Genomic DNA, 14,815 nt, shown 5'->3' on the forward strand with positions numbered 1-14,815 from the left:
TACTCAAACTCACCCAGAAAATTGCAGAAGAATGGATGCAAGGATTCTTCAATATTTGCAAATCAGTCACTGTGATACACCACTTTAACAAACTGAAAGATAAAAACAATAAGATTGTCTCAATAGATGCAGAGAAAGCCTTTTACAAAATTCAACATCCATTTATGATTAAAAAAAACCCAGAAAGCAGGCATAGAAGGAACATAACTCAACATAATAAAAGCCATATAAGATAAACCCATAGCAAACATTATACTCAATGGTGAAAAATTGAAAGCATTTCCCTTAAAGTCAGGAACAAAGACAAGGGTGCCCACTCTCACCACCACTATTCAATGTAGTTTTGGAACTTTTAGCCACAGCAATCAGAGAACAAAAAGGAATCCAGATTGGAAAATAAGAAGTAAAACTCACTGTTTGCAGATGACATGATCCTCTGCATAGATAACTATAAAGACACCACCAGAAAATTACTAGAGCTAATCAATGAATATAGTAAAGTTTCAGGATATAAAATTAACACACAGAAATCCCTTGCATTCCTATACACTAACAATGAGAAAACAGAAAGAGAAGTTAAGGAAACAATTCCATTCACCATTGCAACAAAAAGAATAAAATACTTAGGAATAAATCTACCTAAAGAAACAAAAGACTGATATATAGAAAACTATAAAACACTGATGAAAGAAATGAAAAATGACACAAATAGATGGAGAAATATACCATGTTCATGGATCGGAAGAATTAATATAGTGAAAATGAGTATATTACCCAAAGTAATCTATAGATTCAATGCAAGCCCTATCAAGTTAACAATGGTATTTTTTCCAGAGAACTGGAACAAATAATTTCACAATTTGTATAGAAATACAAAAAACCTCAAATAGCCAAAGCAATCTTGAGAAACAAGAATGGAACTGAAGGAATCAACCTGCCTGAATTCAGACCATACTACAAAGCTGCAATCATCAAGAGAGTATGGTACTGACACAAAGACAGAAATATAGATCAATGGAACAAAATAGAAAGCCCAGAGATAAATCCACACACCTATGGACACCTAATCTTTGACAAAGGAGGCAAGAATATACAATGGAAAAAAGACAGTCTCTTTAACAAGTGGTGCTGGAACAACTGGTCAACCACTTGTAAAAGAATGAAACTAGAACACTTTCTAACACCATACACAAAAATAAACTCAAAATGGATTGAAGATCTAAACATAAGACCAGAAACTATAAAACTCCTAGAGAAAAACATAGGCAAAACACTCTGACATAAATCACAGTAGGATCCTCTATGACCAACCTCCCAGAGTAATGGAAATAAAAGCCAAAATAAACAAATGGGACCTAATTAAACTTAAAAGTTTTTTCACAACGAAGGAAACTATAAGCAAGGTGAAAAGACAGCCCTCAGAATGGGAGAAAATAATAGCAAATGAAGCAACTGACAAAGAATTGATATCAAAAATATACAAACAGCTCCTGCAGCTCAATTCCAGAAAAATAAATGACCGAATCAAGAAATGAGCCAAAGAACTAAACAGACATTTCTTCAAAGCAAACAATAAATCCTGGAGAGGATGTGGAGAAAAGAGAACCCTCTGACAATGTTGGTGGGAATGCAAAGTAGTACAGCCACTATGGAGAACAGTGTGGAGATTCCTTAAAAAACGAAATAGAACTGCCATACGACCCAGCAAGCCCACTTCTGGGCATACACACTGAGGAAATCGGAATTGAAAGAGACATGTGTACTGCAATGTTCATTGCAGCACTGTTTACAACAACTAGGACATGGAAACAACCTAGATGTCCCTCAGCAGATGAATGGATAAGAAAGTTATGGTACATATACACAATGGAATATTACTCAGCCATTAAAAAGAACACATTTGCGTAAGTTCTAATGAGGTAAATGTAATTGGAACCTATTATACAGAGTGAAGTAAGCCAGAAAGAAAAACACCAATGCAGTATATTAACACATATATATGGAATTTAGAAAGATGGTAACGATGACTCTATATGTGAGACACATATGTAAAGAGACACAGATTGTTGCACTGGGAAGACCCTTAGGGATGGCACGGGGAAGGAGGTGGGAGGGGGCTTCAGGATGGGGGACACATGTACACACATGGCTAATTCATGTCAGTGTATGGCAAAAACCACTACAATATTGTAAAGCAATTAGCCTCCAATTAAAATAAATAAATTAATTTACCCAAAAATAAAAATCAATGTTCTCTTTTTTATAACTAACAAAATTGCAGAGACTGCTCACTGAGTTATTCTGTATATTTCCTGTTGACAATATAAAAAAGTTTATAAACACACTGTTGCCTTGTGTAAGCTACAATGTGAAAAGAATGCTTATTCAAGCAAGAGTGCTTCAATTTTGATCATAACTGAAGACGTCGGAAACAGAGATGAAATTGGGTATATTTTCAGGTGACTTTGACAATTTATTGTGTCACATTGTCCAAACAAATCACCCCTGTGATTTTAGCAAGTGTAATGTCCTCACAGGCTGAACATCATGCTCTCTTTATCTGATATGCTCCCATTCTCTTCAGTTGTTGTTACTTTACTTCTCTGTTGTACTGGTTTGAAGAACCCTTGAGACTTCACTGCCCTATATACCAAAAGAACTGGAAAACCTTCTGCTTCCAGCCATAATAATCCTTTGACTGTTTTTTCTTTTATTATCTTCTCATGGAGAGTGTTTTGGACTGGTGGTCAGCAAAGTACAAGGGTAAAATTGATCATGAACTCAACATAGTTGCAGTGGTTGAAGTGGAAGGGTTCAGTCCTTCCTACTGAACCCACCTCTCTTTATTCCCAGAGAGGAGAGATCCCTGGAATGACTGACTCCTCCAGCTCCAGTAGAGTTATAGATTATACTCATCCAGTCTATGGCCATACCACCTTGAACATGCCCGATTGCATCTGATCTTGGAAGCTAAGCATGGTTGGGCCGGGTTAGTACTTGGATGGAAGAGTATACTCATCCTGACAAAAATGCAGGCAATAAATCTGACAAAAATTTTACTACATCATTAGGATGGGTCTTTGCTAATTAGGCTCACTCCTTTAAAAAATTAGATGACTCAGGTTACACTTTAGATACAACTTTTTGGAAAGACACATTATTTGGTAATTAATTGGACATAATTTTCACGAAGTCTTACTGAAAAGAAGACAGTTTATGCAGCTTATCTGTCACTTTATAAGCTCTAACATATAGTACTTATGCTTTGAGATCCTGATGCTTGAAAAATGAAATTCTTCAAGTTACTGATTTTGGAATCAAGTCTCTCATTCTTATAAAGAAACTATCAGCATTGTTTGATAGAAAAATTTGAGTCTCTGTTTCATAATGTCAGATTTCAGTAAGCTAAGTGAAAATGTAGGTCTAGATTCTTGTCAACATAGTTGCTTTGTAAACCCCAATACTTTTTATGGATGTAACTTGTACTGAGTTTGTTAAAGCTATGGAAAGAAATCCCAAGAAACAGGAATAGAGACTTTAACTTTCTGAAAGTTCATAAGCTCATTGAAAATTGTTTGGACATATTTCCGATTATCTTTGTAAAAGAAACAAGGTCTGATTTCTTCCAAAAGACCAGTCTTCCAGGAGATGCACAAATGTGCTTTATGTATTGACATATTTCTCAGAACTTTAAATTGCTGAGACAAAGTTTATTTGAAATTTTATGAAACAAATTCTCTCTTGACTATATTATTTGTTGTCTCTTGACTTATATTTATATTATAAGGGAACAATCTGTCATAGTTATTTTTAAATTGCATTTTAAAATTTGCTTACATTATGGGTAAATCTGGTTCTATATTGATAAAAAATAAAAAAGTTAAATGATGAAAAATTCATTCCTCTTGAAGATTCAAAAATCACTCCTTTTAAACATATTTTTATTTTATGTTTTAAATAGAAGTGACTTCTAAATGGAATGCTTTCAGGTATGTGCATTACAAGCTACCTATTTTTTATTTTTGAGGAAGAATTCTTTTCTAAGAAGATAATGCTCATGACTGTGGGCATTGAAAGCTGGAATTTCAGGTATCAGACAAGAAAAAATACTTGCAAGCCTTTGATCTGAAATAAAGAGCCATCTGAACAAAGCAGAGACTGATCCTTCATCAACCACAAAGAATCTAGACAACCCTTTCCTGGAGTTGGTTTTATAACATTAGAGCACTTTTTCTTCCCTGTTGCAACTTTTCCCCATTGTTCTTATTATGCATGTTTTCCAAGTACAGACTAAAGTACCATGTTTTTCTATTTCTTCTCTGTATCGGAGAGGGTTACCTAAGAAATATGGAAATATATTTTCATAGCTAAGTTTTGAGACATATACTTCCTTTTCTTCTAATTCTCTCTATTTTCCTACCTTTCTCCTCATTTGGGGGAGATTTCTTCTCCATCAGTTATAGAATTAACTTTGTGTGTAAAGGAAGGCAATGTCTCAGATGCTAATGCAGTTTAATTTTCACTGAAGCATTTTTCATAAGATTTGAAATATTACAAAGATATCTAAATAATTCTTGTCAGAGAGGGAACTATAATTCTCATGAATTTGGCAATCATTCATTCATCAACTACTTCCTGTATGCCTAAGATGTACAGGGCACAGTGTATATCTCCATATATTAATTAGAAATTGTTGTCTAAAAAATATAGTCACGACCTGAAAGTAAAGTTATTTTATTTGGTGGGAATGTTTATGACTCCAAGCCTGGGAGATAGCATCTCAGTAGCTCTGAGAAAACTGCTCCAAGGAAGCAGGAGGGGAAGTCAGGCCATATACAAGTTTGCAACAAAGGAAGCAGGCAGTCTGAACATCAAAGATCAGGTATCAAGTTAAGGAATTTGGCATTCTATGTATATGGGAAGATGCAAGCCTCTGGGCTCACAGAATTAATTCTTTTCATATGCACTTCAGCTATCTGAGGCCAATCCTGTTTCCTTGTTCACCTCTCTTCTTGCATTCCCCTAGCTCCTCATCTTGCATTCCCCTAGCTCCTCATTAATCAACGTGGTGAATGGCAGCATCTGCAGGATCACAGTTTGGGGAACCCTCATTCATATTTGGAGGCTAGAAATCACTGATGGCTGTGACAATTCTTGTTTATTGATATGGCAGGAGATATTTTTGTTTCACAAAATTGTCCATGTCTTCCTGTAGGAGGAATAAGTACTTAAATTAGAACTATGTCTAGCCAAAGCTATGGCTTTTCCAGTAGTCATGAATGGATGTGAGAGTTGGACTAACTATAAAGAAAGCTGAATGCTGAAGAAAAGATGCTTTTGAACTGTGGTCTTGGAGAAGACTCTTGAGAGTTCCTTGGGCTGCAAGACCAAATCAGTCAATCCTAAAGGAGATCAGTCCTGAATATTCATGGGAAGGATGGATGCTGAAGCTGAAACTCCAATACTTTGGCCACTTGATGCAAAGAATTGACTCATTGGAAAAGACCCTGATACTGGGAAAGAATGAGGGCGGGAGGAGAAGGGGATGACAGAGGAAAAGATCATTGGATGGCATCAACTCAATGGAAGTGAATTTGAGCAAACTCTGGGAGATAGTGAAGAATAGGGAAGCCAGGCATGCTGCAGTTCATGGGGTCACAGAGTCGGACACAACTGAGAGACCGAAAACCAAATGTATCATAAAACCATTTGAAGAGCCAAGAATGCTTCCTAGAAAATAAAAGCAAAAAAAGAAAGAAAGAAAGAAAGAAAATAAATGGCATTTGAGCTGTATCTAATATATAAACAACAGTTTTACCATGGAAGAACAGAGAAAAGGACATCCAAAGAAAGGAGAAGAATATATTCAAATGCATAGAGGTAATATCTTAGGAAATATAAAGAAGTGTGGTAAATTAAATATTTAAACTTTTTTTTTTCAGCTCAAGACACAGCTTACCACTGACTTTTCCCACTTTTCACCAACCATCTTTATGCTGTTATAACCAGCTTTTCCCAGCCCTACCTAGTCATCCCAGTTGAAAGACCTAGTGCAACTTTGCCTAGCCCTTGAAACATTCCTGACCAGAGTTGAAATCATATTGACTTTTTTGGTCCCAGCAACAAGGAGAGTCTGGAATCAATCCTGTTTTCCTGAACCCAGGTTCAGCTGTGTGGATGTGGGGAGGCAAGAAGTGGGGCTGAGCTACATACCAGCTCTACCACTTCTTCGGTCCCCTGTGCTGGACTTCAGCCCATGAGATCACTGCCAGTCTCTTCTTTTAGCTTGGGGTCCTACTCCCAGCATTCTCCTTCCTGGATGCCCTACTATTTTGAAGGGATTGTTTGGTCCATACTGACAATACAATTTTTTATGTAAAACTATGGTTACTGCTCTCTATTCTCCTCCCAATGTGCATTTTTCCCTGCTATGAATCTCTTTTAATGTCAAACCTTGGCATAACCAAGACTGATGAGTCCTCATAATTTTGATACTGCTGTTGGAACACTGACTTTGTCTACCAGGATCCCTTCTCTCTATTTTGAGGCCAGTTCTAAACTCAGGGCAGCTTCTCAGTGAAACACTTGGGATATTTTTATGAAAGTACAGAAACTTTATCTAAGCTAATTGAAGAGTGACTGAGACTAGGAAACACTTATTGGAAGAGTATGGGACTTCCTAGGTGACTCAGTGGTAAGGAATCTATCTGTCAATGCAGGAGACACAGGAGACACGGGTTTGACCCCAGGTCAGGAATATATCTGGTAGAGGAAAGAGCAACCCACTCAAGTATTCTTTCCTGGAAAATCCCATGGACAGAGGAGCCTGATGGGCTACAGTCCATGGGATTGTAAAGAGTTGGTTATGGCTAAGCAACTAAGCACTCATGCACATGGGAATTTCTCCCACATAGACAAAAAAGTTATAGGATTATATCTTTGCAAAGGTAATATTGAGGCCAGAGGCAGCAGGAAATGATGGGCTGTTTGTTCAGGATGCCATCACCTTGTGATGAAATCAACTGCATATCTTTTCTCTTGCGATCCTGAGCTCAGTTCCAGAGAGAGTTAAGTTCCTTAGAATAATTGTGTATGTTTGAGTGGTCTAGATTAATCTATGTTTTTCCTTTCCATTTGGGCCCCTTAATTGGCATCCCACAATCAGTGGGAACAGAGTAAACATCTAAACAAAATGATAGTACTACACACAGAAGAAGTTGTCATGGAGATTGGGTGAGCTATTCCAATACTATCAACTGTACTCAGCCTCTCTGTGTGTGGTCCAAGTTATTTTCTCCTCACTGGCTGATACTATTTGGGTCCAGTATGCATCAAGATTATGCCCTTTCAATGTATGACAATACTGGAAACTAGAGTTGCATTTTCCTTTATGAGGCTTCTTGAAGGATTTCTTAAAGGTTGGTCATCTAGGTTGCTTCCATGTCCTGGTTACCATAAATAGTGCTGCAATGAACATTGGGGTATGTGCAAAATATGGTTTTCTTAGGGCATATGCCTACAAATGACATTTCTGGGTCATATGGTCATTTTATTTTTAGTTTTTTTAAGGAAACCCCATGCTGTTCTCCATAGTGGTTGTGTCAATTTACATTCCCATACTACTGTTAAGAAAGTTCCTTTTTGTTCACACCCTCTCCAGAATTTATTATCTGTACATTTTTTGATGATGGCCATTCTGACCAGTGTGAGGTAAAATAGATAGCTAGTGAGATGCTGTTATACAGCACAGGGAACTCAGATTGGTGCTCTGTGATGGCCTAGAAGGGTGGGAAGGAGGCTCAACAGGGAGGGGGTATATGTATACATATAGCTAATTCATGTGGTTCTACAGAAGAAGCTAACACAGCTTTGTAAAGCAATTATATTCCATTAAAAATTATAAATTTCTTCAAAAAATTAAACAATGTTCAGTCAGACTTGGGTTGTTTGCCTAATGGAATTAGAATCCAAAATCTGTAGTCAAGAGACCAAGTTTACTTTACTTCTGTTAGACTTGAGAGGAATAACAAGATATAATATCATAACTATAATTCTGGTAATATCCTCTGAAGCCTGAAAATGAAAAAAGTAATTTTAATGCAAATTGCATCTGTGCCTGTTGTAGTTTAATATATTTTGCAACTATTTATTATGTAATTAATAAGATTTGATGTTTCTTATTGTTGGCATGAGATTCAATACATATTTGAAAAAATTCTTTGTCTTAAAACAACGTACTGTAACATTTTAAATGTATTCAGTCCTTGTTTTTTTTTTAAAAAAATGTTATTTCTAAATACCTGTCCTTAAAGCATTTCTCTCTTTTCAATTGATCAGTCATGAATTTTATTGTTTTACTTCACTTGAACAAAAGCTGCGTGGTCAACATATTAAGACAGGATGATAGTTAAAGCCATTTTCAGTTAAAATATCTGTAGTCAGTGATTCTTTGACTCTTCATTATATTGCTGGGTTTTATCTTTTCCACTTGTGATGAGCATCTTCCTACATATAAAAGAGTGCTTAATTCAATAAATTATAGCCAACTTTGTTTCCTAATTTTGTTTGACTGTGATGCTCAGTAGGTCAAAGTGGTTAACTTTAGCATTATGTTAACTTTTGCAGAGAACTTTTCTCTTTTGATTACTTTCTATTGATTGGGTTGGCCAAAAGGTTCATTCAGTTTTTTTCTAGATAGCTCTAGTAGTGATTAGATGTCTTTAACTTATTCAAAACAATTTTGTTAGATTGTATTGTGACAGCTGTCATATCAGCATGTGAAAACAAATTGGTGAATTTTTGTGTAGCCATTTTAATATTGAAAATGGAAGAAAAAAGCAACATTTTTGGCTTATCATGCTTTATTATTTTAAGAAAGGCAAAAACACAACTGAAGCACAAAAAAGATCTGTGCAGTGTATGGAAAACATGCTGTGACTGATCAAATGTGTCAAAGTGGTTTGCAAAGTTTCATACTGGAGATTTCTCACTGGATAATGCTCCATGGTCAGTAGGCTAGTTGAAGTTGATAGCAATCAATTCGAGACATTAATTGAGAACAACCAGTGTTCCATGGGAGATAACCAACATACTCAAAATATCCAAATCAAATGTTTATAATCATTTGCACCAGCTTGGTTATGTTACTTGCTTTGATGTTTGGGTTCAACATAAATTAAGTGAAAAAAACCCCTTTTGACCATATTTCCACATGTTATTCTCTAATTAAACATAATGAAAATGTTCTGTCTTTAAAACAAATGGTGACAGACAATGAAAAGTAGATACTGTACATTAATGTGGAATGGAAGAGATTGTGGGGCAAGCAAAATGAAGCACCACCAACCACACCAAAGGCCAGTCTCCCTCCAAAGGAAGTGATGTTGTGTATATGGTGGGATTGGAAGGGTGCCTATTATGAGCTCCTTCTGGAAAACCAAAGCATAAATTCCGACAAGTCCTATTCTCAATTAGATTAACTGAAAGCAGAACTTGACGAAAAGCATCTATAATTAGTCAACAGAAAATGCATTGTCTTCCATCAGGACAATGCAAGACCACATGTTTCTTTGATGACCAGGCAAAAAACTGTTAAGCTTGGATGGAAAGTTCTGATTCATCCACTGTATTCACCAGACATTGGACTGTCAGATGTCCATTTATTTACGTCTTTACAAAATTCTCTTAATGGAAAACATTTCAATTTCCTGGAAGACTGTAAAAGGCATCTGAATTGTACTTTGCTCAAAAAGAAAAAGCTTTTGGAAGATGGAGTCTTGAAGTTGCCTGAAAAATGGCAAAACATAAGGGAACAAAATGGTGAATACATTGTTCAATAAAATTCTCGGTGAAAATGAAAAAAATTTGTCTTCCATTTTGACTTAAAAACCTAAGGAACATTTTGGCCAACCCAGTACATACTGTCCCTCAACCACTTTCTAGATATTAATACATGCATTCTGTCACCAGGAAAAGGTATATCAGGTGGATGAACAACTCAGCATAACGCATAACCAGGACTGGAGAAAAAGCAACTCAGACTTGCTTTTTTCCCCTCTAACAATAGTCTTGTAATAATATCTCAGTTGTTGGGTTGTAGTAACACAAGTGAAATGGTAGCATTGTCAATTTATAAGAAACTCAATTAAAAAAATAAATGATAAGACATTTTCAATTTATTTCTTTTATTGTAACTACTATTTATAGCCATAATCATCTGGTACTCTTGACTAGAACTTAGCTTTCTGTGCAACACATTTCAGAAATATTTCATGAAAATAAGAAAAGCTATCATACTGTCTTAGGTTAAAAACAGTGTTCAAGTTGTAGGGAGGTGGGAGGTGAAAAGTGCTCCTGATATTAAATATAATAACATTTATCACTGCACTTCTTAGAAAGCAATGGAGCATTTTTAATCTGTGCTCAGCTCCATTGATTTCAATGAATTCTTACCGTAAACACACTGGCTCAATCTGGACTCAATTGAAAGCAATAATGTAATATGCGAAATAGTTCTCTCAGTTCTTTGCTGTCAGTGAATCAGCTTATTATAGAAAACACTACTGATTTCATTTGAAAAGTTGTTAAGTATGTAGTATGAGTATATAAAAGTATAATTTAAAAAATATTGTAACCAAGCCTCAAAAATGCTAATATTTGAAATTATGAAAAATATATATTAGGAATTACCTTAAAATATAGCATATTGAAATACATGACTCTTTTCTATGAGATGTATGATAGACATATTTTGTTACAGGAAGAAAGAAATCTAAGATTGGCATGAAAGCAATAGATTAACGGAAAGTCCATATGAAATCCACAAATCTATATTAAATACCTATTTTAGTTCAGCATAATGCTAATATGGTAGGATAATTATTTTCAAAGGGTAGAGATGGGGACATAACAGAATATGTCATGGATTTTTCAAATACATCTATTTTTGAAAAGAATTTGGAACTTTATCCCTGTACTTTACCTTCAATATTTTTGAGTGTGAATAATGTGATCCAATTGTTATTGAGAAAAACATGAAATGAAAGGTAATTCAAATGATTTTAAATATTATGTATGCAATAAATCCTCTAGTGTGAATATGAAAAAAGATGTTTATATTTCTGCGAACAAAAAAAAAAAAATCAGATTTTTCTCCATCCAGGGTAAATGCTAAACTTATATATAAGGGCTATGAATTTGATGGAATCCTAGGTTTTTAGTTTGCCTGGACTGTCTTGATTTGCCCCCAACTTATAAATTTGAAATAAAATCTAGTATAAGATGGCCTAATACAGTCATTATTAATCATGACAGATAAGGAAGAATTAAGAGAAATATTGAGAATTGAGCTGACCCAGAAAGGAAGTTCAGGAACTAATTTAGAAAGAAAATAAAGGATGATGAGGGCCATATTGACTATTTCCTGAGATGTCTTTTTGTGCATTTGTTAAATCCTTTTGTTTTAGTTAACTGCATTTTTAGTTCAATAAGTTAATAGTCACATATGTGGCTACAAACAATGCTTTATCAAATTTCCAAAACAGCCAATTGGCATTTTTGCTTTTTAAAGGATTGCACAACAACAACAATAAGAGAGAGACCAAGGGCTTTTCTCTGGTTCCTTCACCAAGACATCTGATCACCTTTGTGACTAAGTTATTTGAACAGTCTGCAGTTTGTTGAAACTTGACCCCACATTAACTGAAGCAGCTTCAAATCCATTACAGGGAAGGTAAGTCACCTTTGTAAGTCAAAGATTATCATTCATTATTTTCATTATGGACTAATGATTGCGGAGATTTAAGGCTTTCTAAGAGTTGAATGTACTGTTTTCTGTGTACTCTGGTGCAGGAGGGAAATTACAAATTGTTTTAAAACTTCAGCCATTTAGAGAAAATCAATTCAGACTCCATCAACGTACCATTTTGAACCAGATATTCTGTGGCCACTAGTGCTGAACAGCATTATTTCTTTTACAAATATTGTGAATGATGGATATGGTCTGGCTTATTTTCAAGTTTGGGAAGAGGTCAAATTAGATAGTATTCATTTATAATAATTATGATAAACTTTCATTTTTTTGCCATATCCCACTTGACACAATTCAATCACTGTGATAAATGCTTTACACACTTTAAAGTAACACTCTTCAGAACCCTTTCAAGAAAATGAGAAAACAAAGAGAGAGAAAGTTCAATAATTTACCCAAAACAACACAACTGGTAAGTGAAGAAGTCAGATTTCAAACACAGACCTGAATTTTAAATACCTTCACTATTAAGTGGGTGTAATTGCTTTCCCCAAGTCACATGGCTGATGTGTTAGCCAATATGGTTTATAAATCTTTTTAAGACCCCGCCCAAAAAAACCTTATGGAAAGGGAAAAAGAAAATATGTTGGGAGAATGTAGGGGTGATCAACGTCATTTTTAAAAGTGCTAAAGGAACCAGCTGTTTCTGGTCAGGGATTGAAAACAAGAATAAAATCAGAGCCATTGCTGTTTTCACTTCCTATATTGTGGTATATAAAGAAATTTGGGGCTTCCCCGGTGGCTCAGTGGTAAAGAATCTGCCTGACAATGCAGGAGACATGGATTCAATCCCTGGGTCAGGAAGATCCTCTGGAGAAGAAAATGGCAACCGCCTCCAGTATTCTTGCCTGGAGATCCCCATGGACAGAGGAGCGTGGAGGGCTATAGTCTATGGGATCACAAAAGAGTCGGACATGACTTAGTGACAACAAAGAAATTTTACACATAGTGTTTTGTGAAAGTGTTTTATATCCTTGCAAATACTGTCTGGTTAAGCTGCCATTATTCCTTTTGTCAGCTGCGATAACTAAAACAAAATAAGTGAATTGATTTGTCCAAGCTGGGTGACTGTTCCAGAAATAGTGCCCAGTCCTCCAGACACTATGCTCTGCTAATCTATTTCTCTTTCGTAAAGTCCCATTGAATCAGTATCCCTAAAAGTATTAAAGAGTTTTTTATTTTAGTGAGGCTAATGGAAATGTTAATACATTTTAAAGAGAAAACCAATTTGATATTTGATATTCTTATATACCCCATATGGAAACTTTTCCTGGTGGCTCAGACAGTACAGAATCTGCCAGCAATGCTTGAGACCAGGGTTTGATCCCTGGGTTGAGAAGACCCCTTGGAGAAGGGAATGGCAACCCACTCCAGTATCTTTGCCTGGATAATTCCATGGACAGAGGACCATGACTGAGTGATTTTCACTTTCTCTATACCTCAGGCAATGTTATCAATACTGACCATATGAAACCCAGATATGTTTGGCACTAAATTACATTTTCAAATAAAGAATAACCTTCATGAATACAGATTTCATTAATTCTCTGGAAATGTTTTTCATTAAAATGCCTTTATAACAGATAGCTATTTTGAAATATAGCATTTGATTTGTAGCTGATACACACAGGGGAAAATGCTCTTTTGGTAAAAATTATTCAGTATTTTTTCCTCATATTTAAATATGCTAATAAACATGTTTATTTTGTGCAAACATGCTAATAAAATAAAGACAAAGCTATGGATTTGTTTCTGTGATACTTAGAACATGTTTTTACCTTTGTAAAAGGTAAAAGCTTTGTAAGTGATTTCAGATAGACAGGTTTCCAAATTAGATGCCTTATCCACAAGATGGTGTCCTAACATTAACAACCAGTAGGTTGAGCTCACAAAAAGTATTGACTTTACTAGATGAAATGTTTTTCAAATTGAAAATGTCAAGTGCCCATGCATAAAAATAATTACTCCTCAACCTGTGGTTTTGTGCAAAATATACTTGGGAAAGTGTATTGTTCAACTCAATTTGATTAACTCTCGTCGTAGATTTGTATTTATTTATGTTAATGCTATACTGGAATACTTAGTTCATTAACTTCTAATTTATCTAAAACAATGAGGAAAACTGTTTTCTTTGCAAATCACAACAAATTTTCAAATGACACAATAGGTGAGGTTTGTGTAATGTATATATATTTTTTAATGTCATGAGAAGTACACTAAGAACTTAACAGTTTTATCTTGTATTTTTAAATTTCCATAATGATTTGCTTTTGAAATCAGGGAGGGTAACATTTAGTTAACCTTGCACCTGAATGCATTTAAGATTTGAATATGATAAGTTGTATATTGTTTCTGCTTTTAAAAACTAACATTTATTTCCAGGATCCTGAGAAATCTCTGGTTCTAAAAATTCTTACTGGTTATCACTGAATTTTGAACACGTATAGACACTTTCTAATACCAATTTCTGGGGGAAAAGAGGTTAAATACATTCTACTACATTTAAGAGAGTCTGAATAAAAAAAATTGTTTCAGATAAAATTAAATAGATTGATAGCCTCTAATTCTTTTATAATACTAGTTTAAAATAAATCTGGACTTGCCCTACATTGAAAGCAGTACTTTTGCTTTTAAAAAGGTACTTTCACATGGGAAAATAATCTTAGAAAGACAGGAGATATGTGTATGTATAACTAATTCACTTTGCTGTACGCCTTAAACTAATACAATATTGTAAATCAACTGTATTCCAACAAAAATAAAAAAAAATAAAAAGATAGTTTCCATGTTTTGTTAGCTGTTAAAAACTTGTTAAAGAGTATTTTGGGGACCTTTCTATATTTTCACCCTGAAAAAGAAGTTTCATACAAAATCACCTGGCTATGTTAGAGGGCAAGAAAAAAGTACGTCAAAGTGAAATATATAGAATCATTTATAAGTTCTCTCTGCATTAGTGTGAATTTTATAGAGTTTTGAAAATAAATCTGGAAATATATGTTTGAAAAA

Source organism: Odocoileus virginianus, chromosome 3 (genome assembly GCF_023699985.2).
Source record: "Odocoileus virginianus isolate 20LAN1187 ecotype Illinois chromosome 3, Ovbor_1.2, whole genome shotgun sequence".
Taxonomy (NCBI): Eukaryota; Metazoa; Chordata; class Mammalia; order Artiodactyla; family Cervidae; genus Odocoileus; species Odocoileus virginianus.